This window comes from Argiope bruennichi, chromosome X2 (assembly GCF_947563725.1).
Source record: "Argiope bruennichi chromosome X2, qqArgBrue1.1, whole genome shotgun sequence".
Taxonomy (NCBI): Eukaryota; Metazoa; Arthropoda; class Arachnida; order Araneae; family Araneidae; genus Argiope; species Argiope bruennichi.
This window is the reverse complement of record NC_079163.1, coordinates 82,173,583-82,192,458: the sequence shown is the minus strand read 5'-3', so window position 1 is coordinate 82,192,458 and position 18,876 is coordinate 82,173,583. Positions and strand designations below refer to the sequence as shown.

At 29.4% G+C, this 18,876-nt stretch overlaps 1 protein-coding gene across 1 annotated transcript in view; it reads right to left on the bottom strand.

The window, feature by feature from the left end:
• LOC129961100 (zinc finger protein castor homolog 1-like) overlaps positions 1–18,876 on the bottom strand; it is a 497,172-nt gene that overhangs the window by 262,806 nt on the left and 215,490 nt on the right. Inside the window, exon 5 of the mRNA XM_056074923.1 lies at positions 11,491–11,606. The gene's annotated coding sequence lies outside the window, so the exon portion shown is untranslated. The remainder of the gene's footprint in view (positions 1–11,490; positions 11,607–18,876) is intronic.

Sequence of the window (18,876 nt, the reverse complement as noted above, 5' to 3'; positions counted from 1 at the left end):
TTAAGGCCGAGTAAAATATAAATTCAACTTTTTTCGTTCGTTTCACCTACTGATGAATTTTGTTACTAATTGGAAGAACGTGTAAAAGTCATAAATATAGATAGGCAAAACACGTTAGCCACTACAGTTCCGTGAAACGCATGTTTTGCATCAAGAATTTTTTCTTTTGTTTTTCGACTAGAAATTCAGGTTTTCGCGTTCTACCCATGAAATCTATTACGTTGATGAATAAAGATATCTTGTTTTCTTTTTCATATTTTGATGTTTCTTTTCATAAATGCTGTAATTTTTTCTTTCTTTTTTTGAAATCAGATGTGTGGGAAAATTTTTGAAGAAAGAGACGAGAATTGTAAAGCTGATATCTTTAAAACCATGAAAGGTATTTCCTTTTTGTTAAGAAATGTCTCAGATTCAATGTTAATGAATACTGATTGTTAAATTTCTTTGAATTCAAGGCACATCATTTCTCCAAAATTAAGGAAAGATAAATTTAATAATAAATGACTCATAAGTATGTGGTTTCCATGAAATGGCGCAATTCTGATAAATAGCCAACGGCTTGAAGTGTTGTCATTAGAATAAATGATTTAATAAGTTTTGATTTTTTAAAGAATAAAGAGACGGCTAAAAATAACAAATGACACGATTTTCTTTATAGGAAAATAATATTTATTATATGAAAAAAAAAGATAATTAAATAATTAAATTCAAATGAAAAAAATTAACCTAACTGGCATTGTGAAAGGAAATCCATAATTAATACTTCACTTACACTTTTTCATTCGTTTATGGCCATGGAAGTCGTAAAAGATCTTTCATAGCAAAATAGGAGCTATGAAAATTTAGGAAATGATAGGGGTTAGTTGTTACATGGGGTAATCTGTTATTTTCGAATTTTATATTAACCGTCGGTTTAAATTTACTTTTCTGGTATATAACTCTTATTAGTGTAGTTTCCTCAACGATTTTTAGACTGCATGCAGTTAGAAGTGAAAGGAGTGCCTGTGAAAACTTTAATTACGTAATTATTTATAATTTTCTTTTTAATTTTAATTTTTTATTTGTGTCTTCAAAGATTTCTTTTAATTACACGTTTGAAGATGTCTGCGTAAGGTTTGTACCAAGATAAAGCCTGGATTATAAGGTAAATGCCACATTTAAAAGTTCTTTACCATTCATATGTATCAAGATATAAAATGGAGCCGCAAGCCCCAATTCGTTAAAATTTCGTTGGGGTAAGTTGTTACACAGTAACAATTTGCCACGGACAAGTTTTAATTTTATAGTATCTGTTCTCTTTTTAAAGTTGATATAAGAAACTATAAAAGAAAGACGGATATGTGTACATTCGCACAAGAAATATTTTTGAAGACAGCAGAAGAAATGATGACTAGAAAGGGGGCTAGGTATTAATTTCATGACATTCCAGAGATTCTGTAGTAAGATAAACATTGCTATCAATGGAAAGTTGTAATTCTAAACAATATAACTTTTAATTAAATTACTTTAAGAATAATTAAATTTAATCAATTAAATAAACAGAAAATAAATTTTATTAATTTTCAAATATATTTCTTGGGATGCAGCATATAAATTACATTAATGAATATTTTTTATTTCAGACACAGAATCAATCCTACTTAATGCTGTCTGTAAACAAAAACTCCTTCGGGTTTTCTCGGATTAATGGGAGATGGAATTTCAGCAGTACATAGACAGTGTTTCTTTCTACAGAGGAAATATAAACATTGGTGTATTATTACTGACTTAAAAATCAGTGGTCTTCAAGCGACTGACTCTGGGCTTTTCTAATGGATAAAGTTTAGGCTTTCTTATTCTATAGGCTCCCAAATTGAGTAAATCTATGAGATTTAATAGGCACAGTATAGATAACAATTTTTTCAGTGTGTTTGGGAGATTCAAATTCTAGTCTCCTGATATTTGCAATGTTGAAAACGAGACTGACAAAGAATCAGAAATTAGGAAAAATATCCCTGTGAAATTAGATTTCAAATATAATCTCCATTAAAAGGCATGGAAATTGGTTTTAGACATAACATAAACAATAAAGAAGGTTTCATTATAACAACATTAAATATTATATATCTTGCCTATGCGATTGTAATGGAAAAAATTGTTTTGCGTTAAAGACATAAAAAATTTCGATCACAGCCTTTTTTTTTAAATATATTGATTTTATTATTTACCAATCTTTTTCAAACTGACCTTTTTGAAATGCTAGATACAATTTTATTATTCTAAATATACTGAACTCTAAAACAGACGAACACTGACATTTACGTGGGGAAAAAATCTGTTTATTACAAATCATCTGCGTAACCTAGGTTTCCAATTTAATAAGGAATAATAGTTCTTTGCAATCTGTTTCACAGTTACAGATGTTTTCACGCAAAACTTATTGAAAGTGTTTTCTTAATTTCCCACGAACACACAGTTATAATCAAAAACAATCGATCAAACTACGCGTTGAACAGAATCGCCTCACCAGAAAAATACACATTCTACTGCTGAGTTTCCGCCCACAACTTTATCTCACCTCCTCTATTCAGCCGAATCGCCAGCTGCGTGGTTGAGAGCTAAATGAAGTAGCAGAAGAAATGAAGATCGTTGTCTGCGACCATTCTTTTGCTTTGCTGGGATCAATTAGGCGTTTTGTTAGATGGATAGAACAATCAAAACGCTTGTCAGGAGGGAAGTTTCACAGTGGGATCAAGAAAGGCAAACGCTTCCCAATTTAGGATGACCTTCTTTTACTAACCATGACAAGATCACCAAGGACTACCGAATCAACAGCTTGATCATCAATCCTGTCTTGTTGATATTTGGAGGAAGTTATACAAGGAGAAATGTTGTTGTAAAACAGTCTGATGTTCCTACTTTGTGTCTTTTTTAAAGTGTAACAAATTAACAAAGTAATTTAAGGAAGGAACTAGAGATTTAATTTAGCTTAAAAGGAAGTGTCACACTTTGGAAAAGTACTTTTTATGGAGATTAATAAATTAAATGTATCCGTGCACTTTGTTTTAACAATCATATCGTTTTGAAAGTCAAAGTCTATATCTGATTTTGAAATACAAAACGATTGTTTTAATTTGATATAAAGTTGTTGTAATGCTACCTTAGAATAATCAAAATTATTATAATAAAAATATTTTTCCTCAACATCCAGATTTATATCTCACTGTTAGATGCAATATGCTTTTTAATATTCTTAATGACTTATTTATAATTCATGTTGATTTAGATCTGATCTTATTTTTAAACTCATTAATTTAATTTTTAACTATTTAAATTACAACACTAATTCCAAAAGTCAAAGAATTAAAATTCCGTTACTTCTGTTTAACATACAACTTAAATACATAGCTTATTATACTTTCGAATTTCTTTAAGTTATTAAATTGTGTTCTCTTTCAATAGATTTGCATTTTTTCTTCCTCCTGAGATATGCATAAAATAAGGTGGAATCTCAACTTATTTTTTTGATACTGGATAAGTTTAATAACTAATAAGATATAAGGATAAAGTTTTTTTAATCATTTTTACTTGAGTAAAATTCTCCTCGCCTGTGATTAAACTTTCTCCCACGGGATAAAAGGTGCGCTCAAGAGGACAGGTATATAAACTAAGTTATGTATTTTCGGTATATTTCTTTGGATGTTTATGCATTTATTTTCGTGTTAAGCTGTTCCTAGAGTTCTTTACTCTTTTTAATTTTCATTTTTAACACATAAAAAGATAAGCTCTTGAATTTTTTTCCTTTATAGTACATATCAAATTTAATCATAAACCGAATTACTAACTTTTAATAAAAAGAAATAAAAGGAAGAAAATGCCTATATATATATATAACTTTAATTTCAATCCAAATTAATTCTCAAATTTTTATCTTAATTTAGCCCACAGTAACTTCATTCTCTCTTTTTTTCCTGATCCCATTCCATTTTTTCTATTTAATTAATGCAACAAAAGTTCTATGAAAATGATTTCGTCAGCGGTTCCCACGCTCAGCGTGAAGGGATAGAAAATTGCCCATCAAGCACATTCTTTTAAAAAAGATCCCTGTATTTTCCTTGTTTGATTCGCTCGTGTGTCGGAAATCCCTATCAGTATCTTAATAATACGTATAATAGCACTGTGAAAAATATTTTCCCTATCAATATCTCATGTTATATAAGACGAGGGATAATTTATCTCTCGCTTCTTCCCTCTCCCTTGCCTGATCGTTGCTGTGAGCGGACGTGCTTTCTCCGCGCCTCTTGTAAATAAATTATGCCTTCCCGGGATGGTTTAAAGTGAACTTAAAAATTCAAAATCTCTTCAATGTCTTCGAATCTGCCAGGCGCTTTCAAAAAATTTTATGCTTACATATATATATATTGCTAAGTCTCAAGGCAGTTTTATAAAATTGCTATTGAACTCTGCAAATAAAAAAATACTTTTATTTATAGTAATTATAATAATTTAATTTATTTGGGCATTTAATATTACTTTTCCATCAATAATTTCATCATACATAGTTTGTTATATGAAATATTAAGCTCTGTAGGTATACGGAATTCGCTTCAAAAGCAGAAAACATAAATAAAAAAAAATTAGGGATCCAATTGCTTTGAAATTGTATGCGACGATGGCTTTAGTAAATGGCAATATTTCTTTTAGCAATACATTTCCTATATAGAAAAGTAAAAGCAATGATGCAACCAAACATTCACTGTAAGGGCATTTTACAATATATTAACGCATTTTCCATCATTCAACATGTCAACGCAGTTTTGAAGCTGAAAAATTCAGTTTAAGAAAAACAGGAACTTGATTTTTTTTCCATATCCTGAGTAAATATAATAAAAATATATGGTAAAACAAACAATTGCCCGAACGTTATTCCTCTGATATTTTTTTTTATTTTTTATTGAACATTTATAAATCCCTCGTGCACCACAAAGTATCACACGGGGCTTACAGAAGTAAGTATGTAACACATTACAAAAAGAAAAAGAAGAAAATTTAACAGTTATGAAGGAGTACAGATGTCAACAATAAATTTACAGAAATTTTCAAAAGCACTTCTAGTGGAAATAAGTTGGTGAAACTATGTAGGCCAATTTATATTCATGTGCTTGAGAGCCAGTCTTAGGATCTTTCTTTGACAAACTTGGAACATAGAAGGAGCACATGTTCAACATCTTCCTCTGATATTTATAATAGATTTTTCTGTCAATAATACTTCTTACTTTTTGTTTCATATACTATTTTTAAGACTGACTCTTGAACAAAATTAAGCTCCATCAACGAATTAATGAAAGAATAAAATCTTCGAAAGATCCTGCAAAGCATTTTATTACCACTATTGCCTAATGTGTAGAAATCTTTTTACCACTATTGCCTAAGGTGTAGAAATCTTTTTACCACTATTGCCTAATGTGTATAAATCTTTTTACCACTATTGCCTAAGGTGTAGAAATCTTTTTACCACTATTGCCTAATGTGTAGAAATCTTTTTACCACTATTGCCTAAGGTGTAGAAATCTTTTTACCACTATTGCCTAAGGTGTAGAAATCTTTTTACACCTATTGCCTAAGGTGTAGATATCTTTTTACCACTATTGCCTAAGGTGTAGAAATCTTTTTACCACTATTGCCTAAGGTGTAGAAATCTTTTTACCACTATTGCCTAAGGTGTAGAAATCTTTTTACACCTATTGCCTAAGGTGTAGATATCTTTTTACCACTATTGCCTAAGGTGTAGAAATCTTTTTACCACTATTGCCTAAGGTGTAGAAATCTTTTTACAACTATTGCCTAAGGTGTAGAAATCTTTTTACAACTATTGCCTAAGGTGTAGAAATCTTTTTACCACTATTGCCTAAGGTGTAGAAATCTTTTTAACAAGAAATAAGACCAGTCTATTTCCAAGAAGCGATGTACATTTAACGGCCTGCTCGAATTTGATCTAGAACACTTTGCATGTGTTGAAAGAGGAAAAGTAATATCATAGTGATAGAAAATGTGTAATTCGTTTTAGATGAAAAAAGTACTTATATTTTTCATGTGATTTTAAAGTCACGTGGAATGATTTCATATTAACGATCTAACCGTTAAGTCTATATAACATGCGTTAGATTTTTTTTTTTAAAAAATAGTCATAGTTTATATATATTTATTTTAAAAACGTTTATAGTTATGAATTAAAATACATAATGTTACTTTGAAATTATTTGTCACAAAATTTAATTATTAAATAATATATTTGTAATTTGCTAACAAGTAAACAGCTAATTTTTCAAATATTGTTTTCATGCTATTACTTTTCTAAGTTATCAAACAATAATTTGATGTATTCTATTCTGACGAGTTTAAATATGCAACTTTGCTACTTGAAGAAATCTATTTTAAGCTACAATGTTGCATTGAATCTTGTTTACGTTAATAGTATATACCCTCCGGGGGGCACCTCCAAATGAGGATGAGATTCTTCCGGCATGATGGTTGGATCTCGACACCCTGGAGGGTACATGAATAGGTGGGGGATCTGACTCCTCCCATCGATGATGGGATGTACTTCCTTCGGGGAGGGTTGTACCGTGGCCGGTGATGGCCCTTAGGACTCAACCATAGTTCCCGCCAGTGTTGCTGTTGCGGCGGTCTGGTCATTCAGTTTTATTGTTTAAATCCGTGTGCATTCGTGGCGGGTCGGTGAGTCAGATGTATGACTTACATTAATAGTATCCAAAACGATAACCAGCACAGCATCTCGCTATTATTCTTTTCTATGAAATAATCTAGTGATTAAACCGGAGATTGACACACGCAATATTGTGACGTAAGGATTTCTTAATTTTATGTAATAATACTGTATTTATTTGCATTCATATTGACAATTTTCAAAGCCATGTTCGACAGCATTTTGCAATTTAAATAATGAAACCACAAGAGGACAGTGATATTTGACGAAAATATTGATATATATCTTCAAATGAGATTAAAATAAAATCCTCTGACCAATGACATTTTCACGTTTAAATACATGAGTTTGCAAAGCACATGAACCAATCCATGTCATCTCAAAATAAATGGTTTGTTTTGCATTTTGAAGATAATAAAATTGCGTCGGCTCTGTTTTAAACTTCCTTTCCATATCTATGCTTTATGCTGTTTTTCATGGATCGTAAAAAACTGGGTTAAAAATGAAGCGTTAGGAATTGTACAATTGATAGGGATGTTCAATTAAATTTAGCACAAATAAAATGAACCATCCATGTTTTTACTTTAACATATTCTTTATTTTAACACACATTCATTGCTATTTCACCCTAGAATGAAACAGAATACGGAATCTCCCACGGCAGTATCTGTCTCGTTGCTATTCCTTCCAGAGACAACTAATTAAATTATACAAGTGAAGAGCAACAGTGAACAAGATCGAGCTCGAATGCCGAAATAGGATGAGCCAGATACGTATCATGATCACGAGAGCTATAAAAAGAGCCGTTTGCTCTAAACTAGACGTAGTGTCTAGGATAGAGAGATTTGATAAGGACCCGGTAGAGCTCTCGATGATAGTCGTACATCAGATCACGGTTAGGACAACCCGCTATTATCGTTCCGTGGATAAGTAGCTGTTCAGACCTACCCCTTTTTTAAAGGATGAGTTACTTAGATGTGTTTAAAGTGAAGAGAGGTGTTGCATAGAAGTAGCATTGATTAAAGTAAACGGTATGATGTTACACCTTTTTATGATAGGTTTTTTACGATCTGCTATAACCACACAGAGGGCTATATCATTATCATATAAAGTTGTGAACAAAATGTTTTGCAGATAACCTATACACTTGACTCGCCATGTTGTTTATTACAAGGAAAGACTTCAGAAGTTTAAGTGTATATTTTGGGAGAAATTATTTTTGGTTAGAACATAAAGATGGCAGACTTTTTTTTTAATTCAAGGCTACTTAAGCAAATAGTACCTCATAGCAAATCATAGAGCTTAGCAAAAAAATCTTCTTTCCGATTTCCCATTCCCATCATTCCAAATTTTTTCCGATTCACATCATCTTGTTTAATCTTTAGATTTAAGTAGATTAACGCCCGGTGTTGACGATGTTCGATCATTGATTTGTGGTGGACTTTGTAATTTCAAACTTTAGACACATGAAGAGGATAACATCAGTGCTAGTTGCCCCAAATTCCCATGTCACACCATCTTAAGGAAGTGGGTATTTGTTGGATTTAACGTGGATCCCATCCTTATATATGGTAGATCTTCTGCGGAATATGGATTTTGAGCTCGTGATTCTTCGGTCCCAGGCAACAGATCCCTCCCCCCCTCCCCCTTGGTTCAAAAGATATCATTAAAAATCTCTAAATAAGTGTATTTATTTTTTAGTAATTTAATAAGTATACTGCTTTTTTAATAATCTATAAAAAATTTCTCCTTTTTTCTGTCCGTTTCAAATTTTTGGTCACAGCCATAATTTTTTTGGATGAAATGAGGTCGCCTCGTTTTTATTTTAAGCTCAAAAAGGGAGTGTGAGGGGTTGAGAAAAGTAATGAATCCTCAGTAAAATAAAAGGATATCAGTTTTTAAATATCTATTTACTTAACAACTGAAATTAATGAGATTATTTCTGAAATATTCGAAAGTGATGCCCTAAAATTTAATGAAATCAGCCTCAGAATCTTACTGAAAAAGTGGTGAAGACTTATAGTTATGAAGAGCATTTTTTTAAATAACTAAATTATTATACATTCGGTTGCATCGGTTTGTTTAGCAGTTACACTGAACAGCAATGAAATTACCTCAGAAATGAAAGTTTGCCCTATGGTACCGTTCTAATGAAAGTGACAGGAAAAGGATTGTTTTATTTCAGAGCTTTGTATCGTTAATTCTAAATAAAAGGCTTCTTCAAACTTCAATAACTTCAAAATATTTTAATCCATTTAAATGTACTGTTTGATGTAATATTCATATCTAATGAAAATTATTTGTTTCTGTATACCTGGTCTGACTTTAAATATTTATAGAGGCTTTTAAATGAACCTCTATAATAATACAAATTTCCTAGTTACTAATAAACAACTTATGCTTGAAAGTTCAAATTTTTATGAGATTTCATTTTCAAATGTAAATATTTCTTAATTTAAAAATTTCTTTTATTATTTAAGTAACACTCTACTTTGAGGCTACTGGGCATGGACCTTGCAGTTCTTTACTTAAGCCGTTTGAAAAAGACAACGCGTCTATGAAATAATTTCTTCAACTTCCATTCCATATCAAATATAATAATGCTTAATACTTAGTAGATTATATATATATTGGCAGATTAGCTAACTACTTAAACAATTAGCTACCTTGCATGCAAATGTCCTATTGATAGAGAAACTTGAGCCAAACCAACAAGGTCATTAGCAAAATTAAGAAATAAAACATATAGACGAAGAATTCTACGATAAAATTTATTTAAATATTCATTATAAGTGACAGGAATCATAAATATAATCTTACCATTTTAACAAATATATTTCTATAACTTTTTGGTTTTATTTCAATAGACATTATAGCAAGAGTCTTTAGGAAACATACGATGTAGGAATATTTTGAAATATTATTGAATGACAAATTTTTCATACAGAAAAAATAATCATAATTATGTATTTCATGTAGAAATACGTAATATTATTACTTTTTGAAATGCATGAATTTTAGAGTTCCAAAGATTTATTAATAAAAGGAAGAATATTATTTGAAAAATGTTGCCACTAAATACTTATGATTCAAATTTTTTGGTCTTGAGACCTACATATATATTAAGTATCCTACTATTCGAAACTAACATCATCTATGCTTTAAGGTTCAAGCGATGCGTTTTGTGATTCTAATATAAGCACCATTTTCTTGAAATGAAGTAATTAGAAATTAAGATTAATGTTAAGAAATATTTATTCAGAAACTAGAAGAATATCATTGCTGAAAAATGCAACAAAATAAAAAAAAAGAATTCTCACGCTCATATTCCCCCCTTCCCTCCCCCTCAGTAGCTAGGCGTTAGAAAATTGTCCGGAACTGTTAAAATCATCAAATACGAGCTTGTTCGCAAAATCCAAGAGAGTGATCCTGAGGTTAAGTCTATGTAGATAGTAAATGCGTGTATGAAAAACATTTTAGCGCTTATGGAAATATTTTCAACACCTTATTTTCTTGCCCTACCAGATTAGGTTTTCGTGCACAATGGTATGTAATGGAGATAAAATTTATAAGTATGCCTATGATTTATTGTCATGTAAGGCTGATTTAGAAGTAAAAGAAGATCCAAGTCGGGTATTAAAGGTCGTTAAAAATCCGTATAAAAATAAATATTAAAAAAATACCTGTCCTTGAAAGGGAAAGGCATAATAAAACAAGTTTAGTAAGTTTTCACTTAATATACAGTTGGGAAAGTGCGACGAATTTATGTTTTCTGAGATTACGTGAGTAGACAACCGAATCGCATTATAATAAGGTGCTTCGGAGCTATAAGATATGAAATTATAGAGCGCTGATTGGAAATTAAAGCAGCAAGGAATCAACGATACGAAAAAACCGAAAACAATCACAAATATGCTAGAGAACAAAAGAACGCCACGAACGCGCATAATTTTAGGCAACAAAAATCTTAATTGTTCGGGACAGTGAACTCAATAATTTAGTTTTTAGCTTAAAAGTTGAAAACAGACTTTTACATGCGAGGAGATTTATGGAACAAGAAAGGTTCACGCTCCGCAATCTCTGTATTCGGTGTATCCAATTCTTGGATTCTTTTATTTCCTCTACCGTCTACTCAAACATTCTTTGGGGTAGAATAGGTTGTTAGTACTCATTCAGTTAAGAATTCATTGCATACTTAAGTGGTAAATGAGCCACATAATTTTAGTATTAGATTTTAATATCTATAAATAACTTAAATTTAGCTTATAAATTTAAAAATACGATCACTCAATACACAAGTAACGCATTATCATGGCAATCAATCGGCTAAAAACTCTTCAGATAATCCTTTTAATAAAAAAAATCTGTTTTACTTGTTAATTAGAAGACATATTGTATTTGGTACATTTATTGTTAGCTCATTCCACAAAAGAAAGTAGAGAAGGCATGATGTACTTAAGCCTGTCCAAGTGATTTTCGTCTTTGGCAATTAAATGATGCTACGGCTTAGTTATAGATTTAAATATTAAAAATTTTATAATTCAACACATGAGTCAGACAAGACATTATATGCTAAGGTTTAAGGGAGTTAGTTACGCGCTTTGCAAAACGAAAAAAAAAAAAAAAAAAAGACAGGATATTATATATCAGTATGCTATTAGATATTACATGGCGTGCTCATGTACGTTTGTCCCGTAAATGGGATGACACTTGAACTAACTCTATTTATAAATTATATATTACAAATATATTTACCATACAGAAAGACAAGAAAAGATATTTACCTTTTTCTTTAGACTGAAAGAAGATGACACTGATATAAATGATACTGAACAGATAGCAAAGTCGGCTTGATTCAGTTGTCAGTACTTGTATATATTGGTAGAAATTGCTTCAAAATCTGAAAAAAAAACTATATATATAACTTGTATGTTTCATAACAAGCAAATTAAAACTATTTAATGATAAAAGCACACAATTTTTGTTTCAGACAGTAAAAAATAGGCAATTTAAGCAACATGAAAGATAAGTTCATTTCATAAATCTAATTCTATATATAAAAAAATTTAAAGAATGTTCTGTTGTATAAAGATTCAAATGTTGTATAAAGATTCAAATTTTTAAAAGATTCAAATGTCACATTCGGATACGTAATAAATAATAAAGATATTTAAATATTTTTTTCCATGAGAAAAATTAGATATATTTAAATCTAGGATATATATTATCTATTTTAATATATAATCTAAATCTATTTTAATATATTAGATGGATATAGGCAATTAGGTAGTAATTAGGTTTCATTTTAAGTAAATATGTGTAGTATTAATGTGAAGAAGACAAACAATATAATATTTACTAAAATAAATAATTATCCATTTCTTGATTTTTAAGGAAGTAAAAGCATTAAGGTTACTTTTTACTTTGAAGGTAGTTCAAAAGATTTGTGATAATAAATATCTTGGATACTATAATGTAAGTTAAACACCGTTTAAATTACGCAGTATTAGTTATGTAAATTTGAGAAAATATTTCTCGTAAAAAATGATAAAAAGTAAAGATATTTTAAAGTGAATAAATGCGTTATAAATGTATTTTTGTAATAATTTATAATTATAAATAACTAACAAAAACTTATTTGTCATTTGAAAAACTGCCATATATAATACAAATGTTAATGAAATCAGCGGGAGTGATCTTTCCAAGACTTTCTCGCATAGTCTCTAATAAAGGCGTTACCCTTCCCCCCCTCTCTAAATAAAATTTTGGACATAGAATGAAGACACGAATGCCTTGCTTGGCATTGGGAAACAATAGTTACGAAATATATATCTGTAGCAAGAATCCTGTGCTTTTACGTGCGATCTTTGATGATTAATCCCTGGAATGCAGTTAATACACAAGTATTGGAAAATCGAATATGTATTTTGGGCGCCTATTTTCCGATCGTTTTCACCCAAAATTTGACATAGAACTTCAGTTGTATTCACATAGCAAATATCAATTATTTAAGTCATTCCATTTTTGAGTTATTGCGTTTATAGGCATGAGTATGTACAGACAGACAAATAGTAAACCCTCTAACAGATTTGGTTCAAAATTTTATAAAATCTTATATTTTAGATGCTAAACCTGTGTAAGAGATTTTATCTATCTCTTTACGTTTTGACAAAATTCACTTGTAATAGAAAAGCTAGACAGTCAAATTGACTTGTAATAGAAAAGCTAGACAGTGAAGTTCACTTGTAATAGAAAAGCTAGACAGTCAAGTTCACTTGTAATAGAAAAGCTAGACAGACAAGTTCACTTGCAACAAAAAAGCTAGGCAGTCAAGTTCACTTGCAATAGAAAAGCTAGACAGTCAAGTTCACTTGTAATAGAAAAGCTAGACAGACAAGTTCACTTGTAATAAAAAAGCTAGACAGTCAAGTTCACTTGTAACAGAAAAGCTAGACAGTCAAGTTCACTTGTAATAGAAAAGCTAGACAGGCAAACGTCCTTTGAATGGATTTTGATTAAAAATTTGATACAAATCTACATATTTAGAGTTAAGTCCGTATACCAAATTTTATCCAATTGGCTCAAAGTGTTTTTGAATAATCGCATTCACAAGCAGACAGACATAATATTAAAAACGTGCTTTTCAGACTCAAAACTCTAAAAGGCGAAGTAGCTCCAAATTCGAATTTTTTTAATGATTACAATATTTTTTCTCTGCATACTTCTACCAGAATGTTAAATAAAATCACGATATTATGTTTCATTAAATAAATTAATAATAGCTTTCATTTCTTTATAAAAACATTTCTAAAAAAAATACATGTATATGTTTAAATGATTCTAATAAATTATTATTTCCAATCAGTAATTTTAGTTTGTAATTTTATTAATAGCAAAATTTTGTAAATTTTTTCTCTCTCTGTTTCAATCCAAAAATTGATAACACAACTATAAATTCAAGAAGATAATATTATTCGAACTGGAGATAATTTTACACGTCATTTTTTGTCAAAAGGCAAAGCAAAAAAGCACCCACTTTAAAAAATTACCTCATTTTCAAAAAAAAAAAAAAAAATGTATATTTTTTCTTTAAAAAAAAAAAAGCATTTCCAGCACCAGCTCAGCAATTAGATAATTCAGCGCACAGACTACATTTTGCATTAATTACGCTCAAAGTTCTTCCATTAATTTGAATATTAATCATGAAATTTCATACACTTTAATCTATTTGAATTATGTGCTTGAAGTTACATCCTTCGTAACCACTTAAAATAAAGATATCTTTATGATGTTTACTATCAAAATTCATTAGCTTAATAGCCTGCCATTAAGTTTATTAGCATTAGTACCGATTTTCTTTTTTAAGAAACAAAAATATCTGACCTTGAACAAGGCATTTTTATAATGTTAGAAGAAATTTCAATAATTGGTGAAAAGTTTCTATATTCAAATTACATGCTAAATCAATAAGAGACAAAAAAAGCAACGAGTTTCATACAGAGGAAAAAAGATTCACAGAATTTTCATATGTATTTTATGACTTAGTGATGATATGGGAATTGCAATTCAAATAAATACCTTCTAACGTATTGCTGCTTGATGGACACGCCATGTTGTGACAGTACGCTGTTTTTCTCTCTTACAAGGTGTGTATTAGATTTCCTAATTAAAATAGTACCAGGCATGTGACGTGTATTGTGATAACAGGAATTTATTCCATTTCGAACAATATTTTTTAAAATTTATAAATAGCACTTCGAAAGAATTTAGTTCACAATTTAAAAACTCAACCTAACATTTCTTTCAAGATCTGAAGTCATTGCTTTAAATCGATTGTTATTAAAATGAATGATTTAAGAAATTCTTACCTTTTTTCATCTAAAATTGTTAGGCGTAAAATACTGTTGATTTTTTAAAACTGTTCCTTATATTTTATATCGTCTAATCGCTATCCCTATTCTGACGAAAGGATAATAAAAAAACTGTTTTTATATCAGAATAACCTTCTGAAAGGGTCAAGCGTTGACCCTGATAGGGTAAGTGAAAAAAAGGCCAACTTAACAATTTCCATTTCATAAAAATCTGAAGCAAAAGCGCAATCGTAAATTTGTGCTGTTGAAACTGTTTATATAAATTGTAATCAAAAAGTCTTTTCTTTCATCCAACTGTTGATTATTGACCTCATAATCTGATAGACAATCGCCGAGATTTTAAGGGTTAAAAGTTCATTCCGGAGACGAGGCATTTTTTGAACTTTCTGAATCTAGACAATTCAATGCTTACAACAAACTTCGTCTAAAAGTAAAAAGAAATATACTGAGTTGAAAGATTTTATAAAATGGGATTACATTCACTCTGTCGCATAAAATATATATAAAAAAAATTCAAGACCTCACACTTTGAGGCCTTAAGTACACATTTCATAAGCAAGAAATCCTGTAAGTGCATTTACTTGGAAAGATATTTCATAAAATACAAATAAATTGAGTTCAGAAATTTCATAACACTAACTATATTGACTCTTCTTGATAAAATTAAGACCTTGCTTACATACTTATATCAGTCTCATCGCATAAGAAAGAAATGATACTTTTGGATTATATGCATTTTAGGGTTTATAGTTTTGGATATAAAATTTATGGCATTATGTATCATAAGATTTAAATAAAAATACAAGTATTTTCTTTTTCTTATTCATACAAAATTATTTTTTTGTTAAAAACAGGTAATATTATGTGCGAATCAATCTTTCTTTCGTATTACTTTTATAAAATTTACTAAGTTAAATCTTGCTTATTTGAATATTTTTCTCGTAATGACACGATGGGAAATTCGCCCAGAATCTCCTTTTTTATAAAATTCCTCCACCTAGCATGCTTTGACATTTTTTTGTGTTTACCTCCACAGAATTTAATTATGCTCATGTTTTTTCGACTGAATAAATCAAAGATACCTTTTTAAAGACGAATTTGTTGGATGGATTCCAAATCATGTTGAAGTCATTCCCAAAAATATCCGATTTTTTTAGGATATACAGTAAAATCATTTAGTGTTGATTAACAAATATCCCCATGACTTCAGATGAATCACATAAAATCAATTAACAGTTTGCGAAAAAGTGTATCGTCACTTTAAATATGTTTTATTACTAAAACCTGATATTTTTTTTTAAATTATTAATTTCGATTTAATTATAACATTTCACTCAAAAGAAATAAAAATTCCTAAATTTAATTTTATCAAATTTTTGATATTTGATAAATTTTTAAGACTTCTTTGGAGTTAATCTTGTAGGATGAAAAATTTTGTTAATCTATAAAATTTCTCAAATTAAATCTATAAAATATTAAAAAAAGTTTTAGTTAGACCTTAATTTAAACATCTTCACTGTTCTTTCAGATAATTTTCTGTGTTTTAAAATTCTAAGAACATTTTTAATAACAATTTTTTTTTCTGAGCCTTTAAAATTTTAAAGAAGTTTTATTGTAAAATGTGATATTATATACTGCAAGTTCAGTTTTATTATCTCTGTAAGTTATGACACATACTGATCTGTGCTCATTTTGATTACCAATAATATTATCGCACTTTTAAGCTTAACAATAGTAAACTGCTTTAGCGAAAAATAAGCGAGTAGATGCAGGTATTGATTAAAACATTTTTGAAAATATATTCCAGAAATAAATTATTGGAAAAATTCTTTTCTACTTTCATTAATTGAATCATTAAAACATAACTTTAATTGATATATAGTGCAAAATATTAACATTTAGTTAGTTGTAATAGAAAGATTTAAAATTTACTAAACTATATTCTCAAAAAAAAAAAAAAAATGTTTACAGTCACTGCAAAAAATTATCATGGCAGATGGAATTTCGATAAATGAAAAGTGAAAACAGTTATTTATTTATTTTTATCTATAAGAATTGTGCATATATTATTAAATTTTACTAAATCTAGGCTTTGTTAATATTACACAAAACAGAGAAGATGTTTCAAATTCTTCATTTGTTAATATTTAGGGAATTGCGAGACATAACATCATTTCGTTAATTTCCTGAGATTGTAATTGATTGGTTAACTTATTAAGTGCAATAGCAAATTATCTATCTTTCTCAAGTATTATATATCCAGTTTTAATCTCTTAGGAGTGAGCTTAGCTTAGTTTAGCATAGTTATATTAACGTCTCGTTTTTAAAGCAACACTAGGGCTATTTTGGGACAGACTTCGTAATTTTGAATCGCGGTCAGATGATGAGAACGACACCTAAACTGGCACCCCCTCTCCAAACTTCCACACCACACCAGCGGGATAACGTTTGCCCCCGACGGATTTGGCGAGCACCAGGCCCACTTACACGACGGTTCTTCGGTGAAATAGGGTCTCGAGAATGAAACCTTCCGGTTCCAAAGCCGAAGCCTTACCACCAGGCCTCAGCGACCCCCCCCCTAGGAGTAAAGTATTTGAGGAAGTATTAACAGAAATTAATATGAGGATTAGCAGGCATTGCTCCTTGTAAGTTTTAGCAATGGTTGATGAAGAGGACATCATTTTAGGTGGCATCTCACTTTTCAATCTTCTTTCATCACATCTAAGTTTATCATGTAATTAATGTACGTTAGATCTGTTTATATATAAACTTTCAACTCCAGCATATATGAGTTTCTGATTTCCGAATTTAACAATTTTTAGAAATTGATTTATTCTAAAAAAATGATTCTATGTAATAATTTTCCTATTTATTTCTTCACTCGTATATTATTCTTCGCATATTACTAAAATTATTTCTAATCTATGAAAACTATTAAAAACCTAATCCTATTGAATTTAAAATATTAATCATATATCGGTACAGTAATAATTTATGGAGCTGAAATATTTACGATATTTTTTATGATTCTTAGATAGATAGATAATCCTTTAATTAAAAGGCTATGAATTGACGAAAATCATGTGCGGAATATTTTGAAGTCCACGTGCTTTCATTCTGCGTGTTTTTGTTCTTGTTTCTTTTGACCTTAGGCTAAGTCCGGGTAAAAATATCGACACCAATCTATTAATAATGAACAGGGTTCATAAAAATCGTATAATATGACAGGTCTTCCTATTATTTGCGACACTGCCGAACCACTGACTTTCCTTAAGCTACGAATCGATGAAATTTGAACCTGTCATAGGAGTTGATTTATATTTTACTGTATATTTACAAGACTTTGACTTTAGTGTTGGGATAAAAATATATACAAATATTTAAGAAAATGCATATTCATAACTGTGCATAATACTTATTAACTTTTCCATAATTTAATTAATTAATTTGCTACTACAATTAATATGTATATCTGAATATTAATAAGTTGTATGTAGTTTTTATTTTCGCATTCAGTAATTTAAGAAAAGAAACACAACACGCTTTCTATTTATGTTTAAAATTTAATATATTTTAATTTTTATTTAAACTCTCTTTTACATAAATTTTAATTAATATTTTAGCTATCAAATAATTGACTTTAATTTTAATCATTAGAATTGTACTGAAAACCGTTATTCGCAAGTGGATTTTTGTCTCTCCTCTTCATTCAACAATTCAAAACATGCCAAATTCAATAACAACATTCATTCACAATCTTTTATCTCTAATTTCGTAATTATTTTATTTTCAAATGGATAGTAGATGCATTAAATTAAAAACTTACTTATATTTAATCTATATAAATTCACATATATCGAATAAAAGAAATATCACGCAAATTAGGACTGAAAATCCAAATATAATTATATGCTTTGGCAATCGGTATTTGGCAATTATGAACCCAGACAACACAGGAAAATTTTTCTTATTTAAATAAGATTTTATTTTTTTATTTAAATTAAAACATTTTGAGTCAATTAAAGAAGATTTATTTATCCACTCTTTACATTTTAAATTCGTTTTTCGCTGACGGAAAGGAAAGTTTTTAATAGTGTCAGTGTAAACTAAGAACTCTGTTTTTCAGTTTATAAATGAAAAATTATAATAAAATCAAAATCTGATATACTGAAAATTTGCTCTACTGATGGGAGCATTTCTTAAATTGCACGCAACTGTAGTCTTGAAATTTTGAAATTCAAGAATGAATTAGAATTATGAAAGTTCAACTCATAAATAATGACTTATATTGTCGAGACA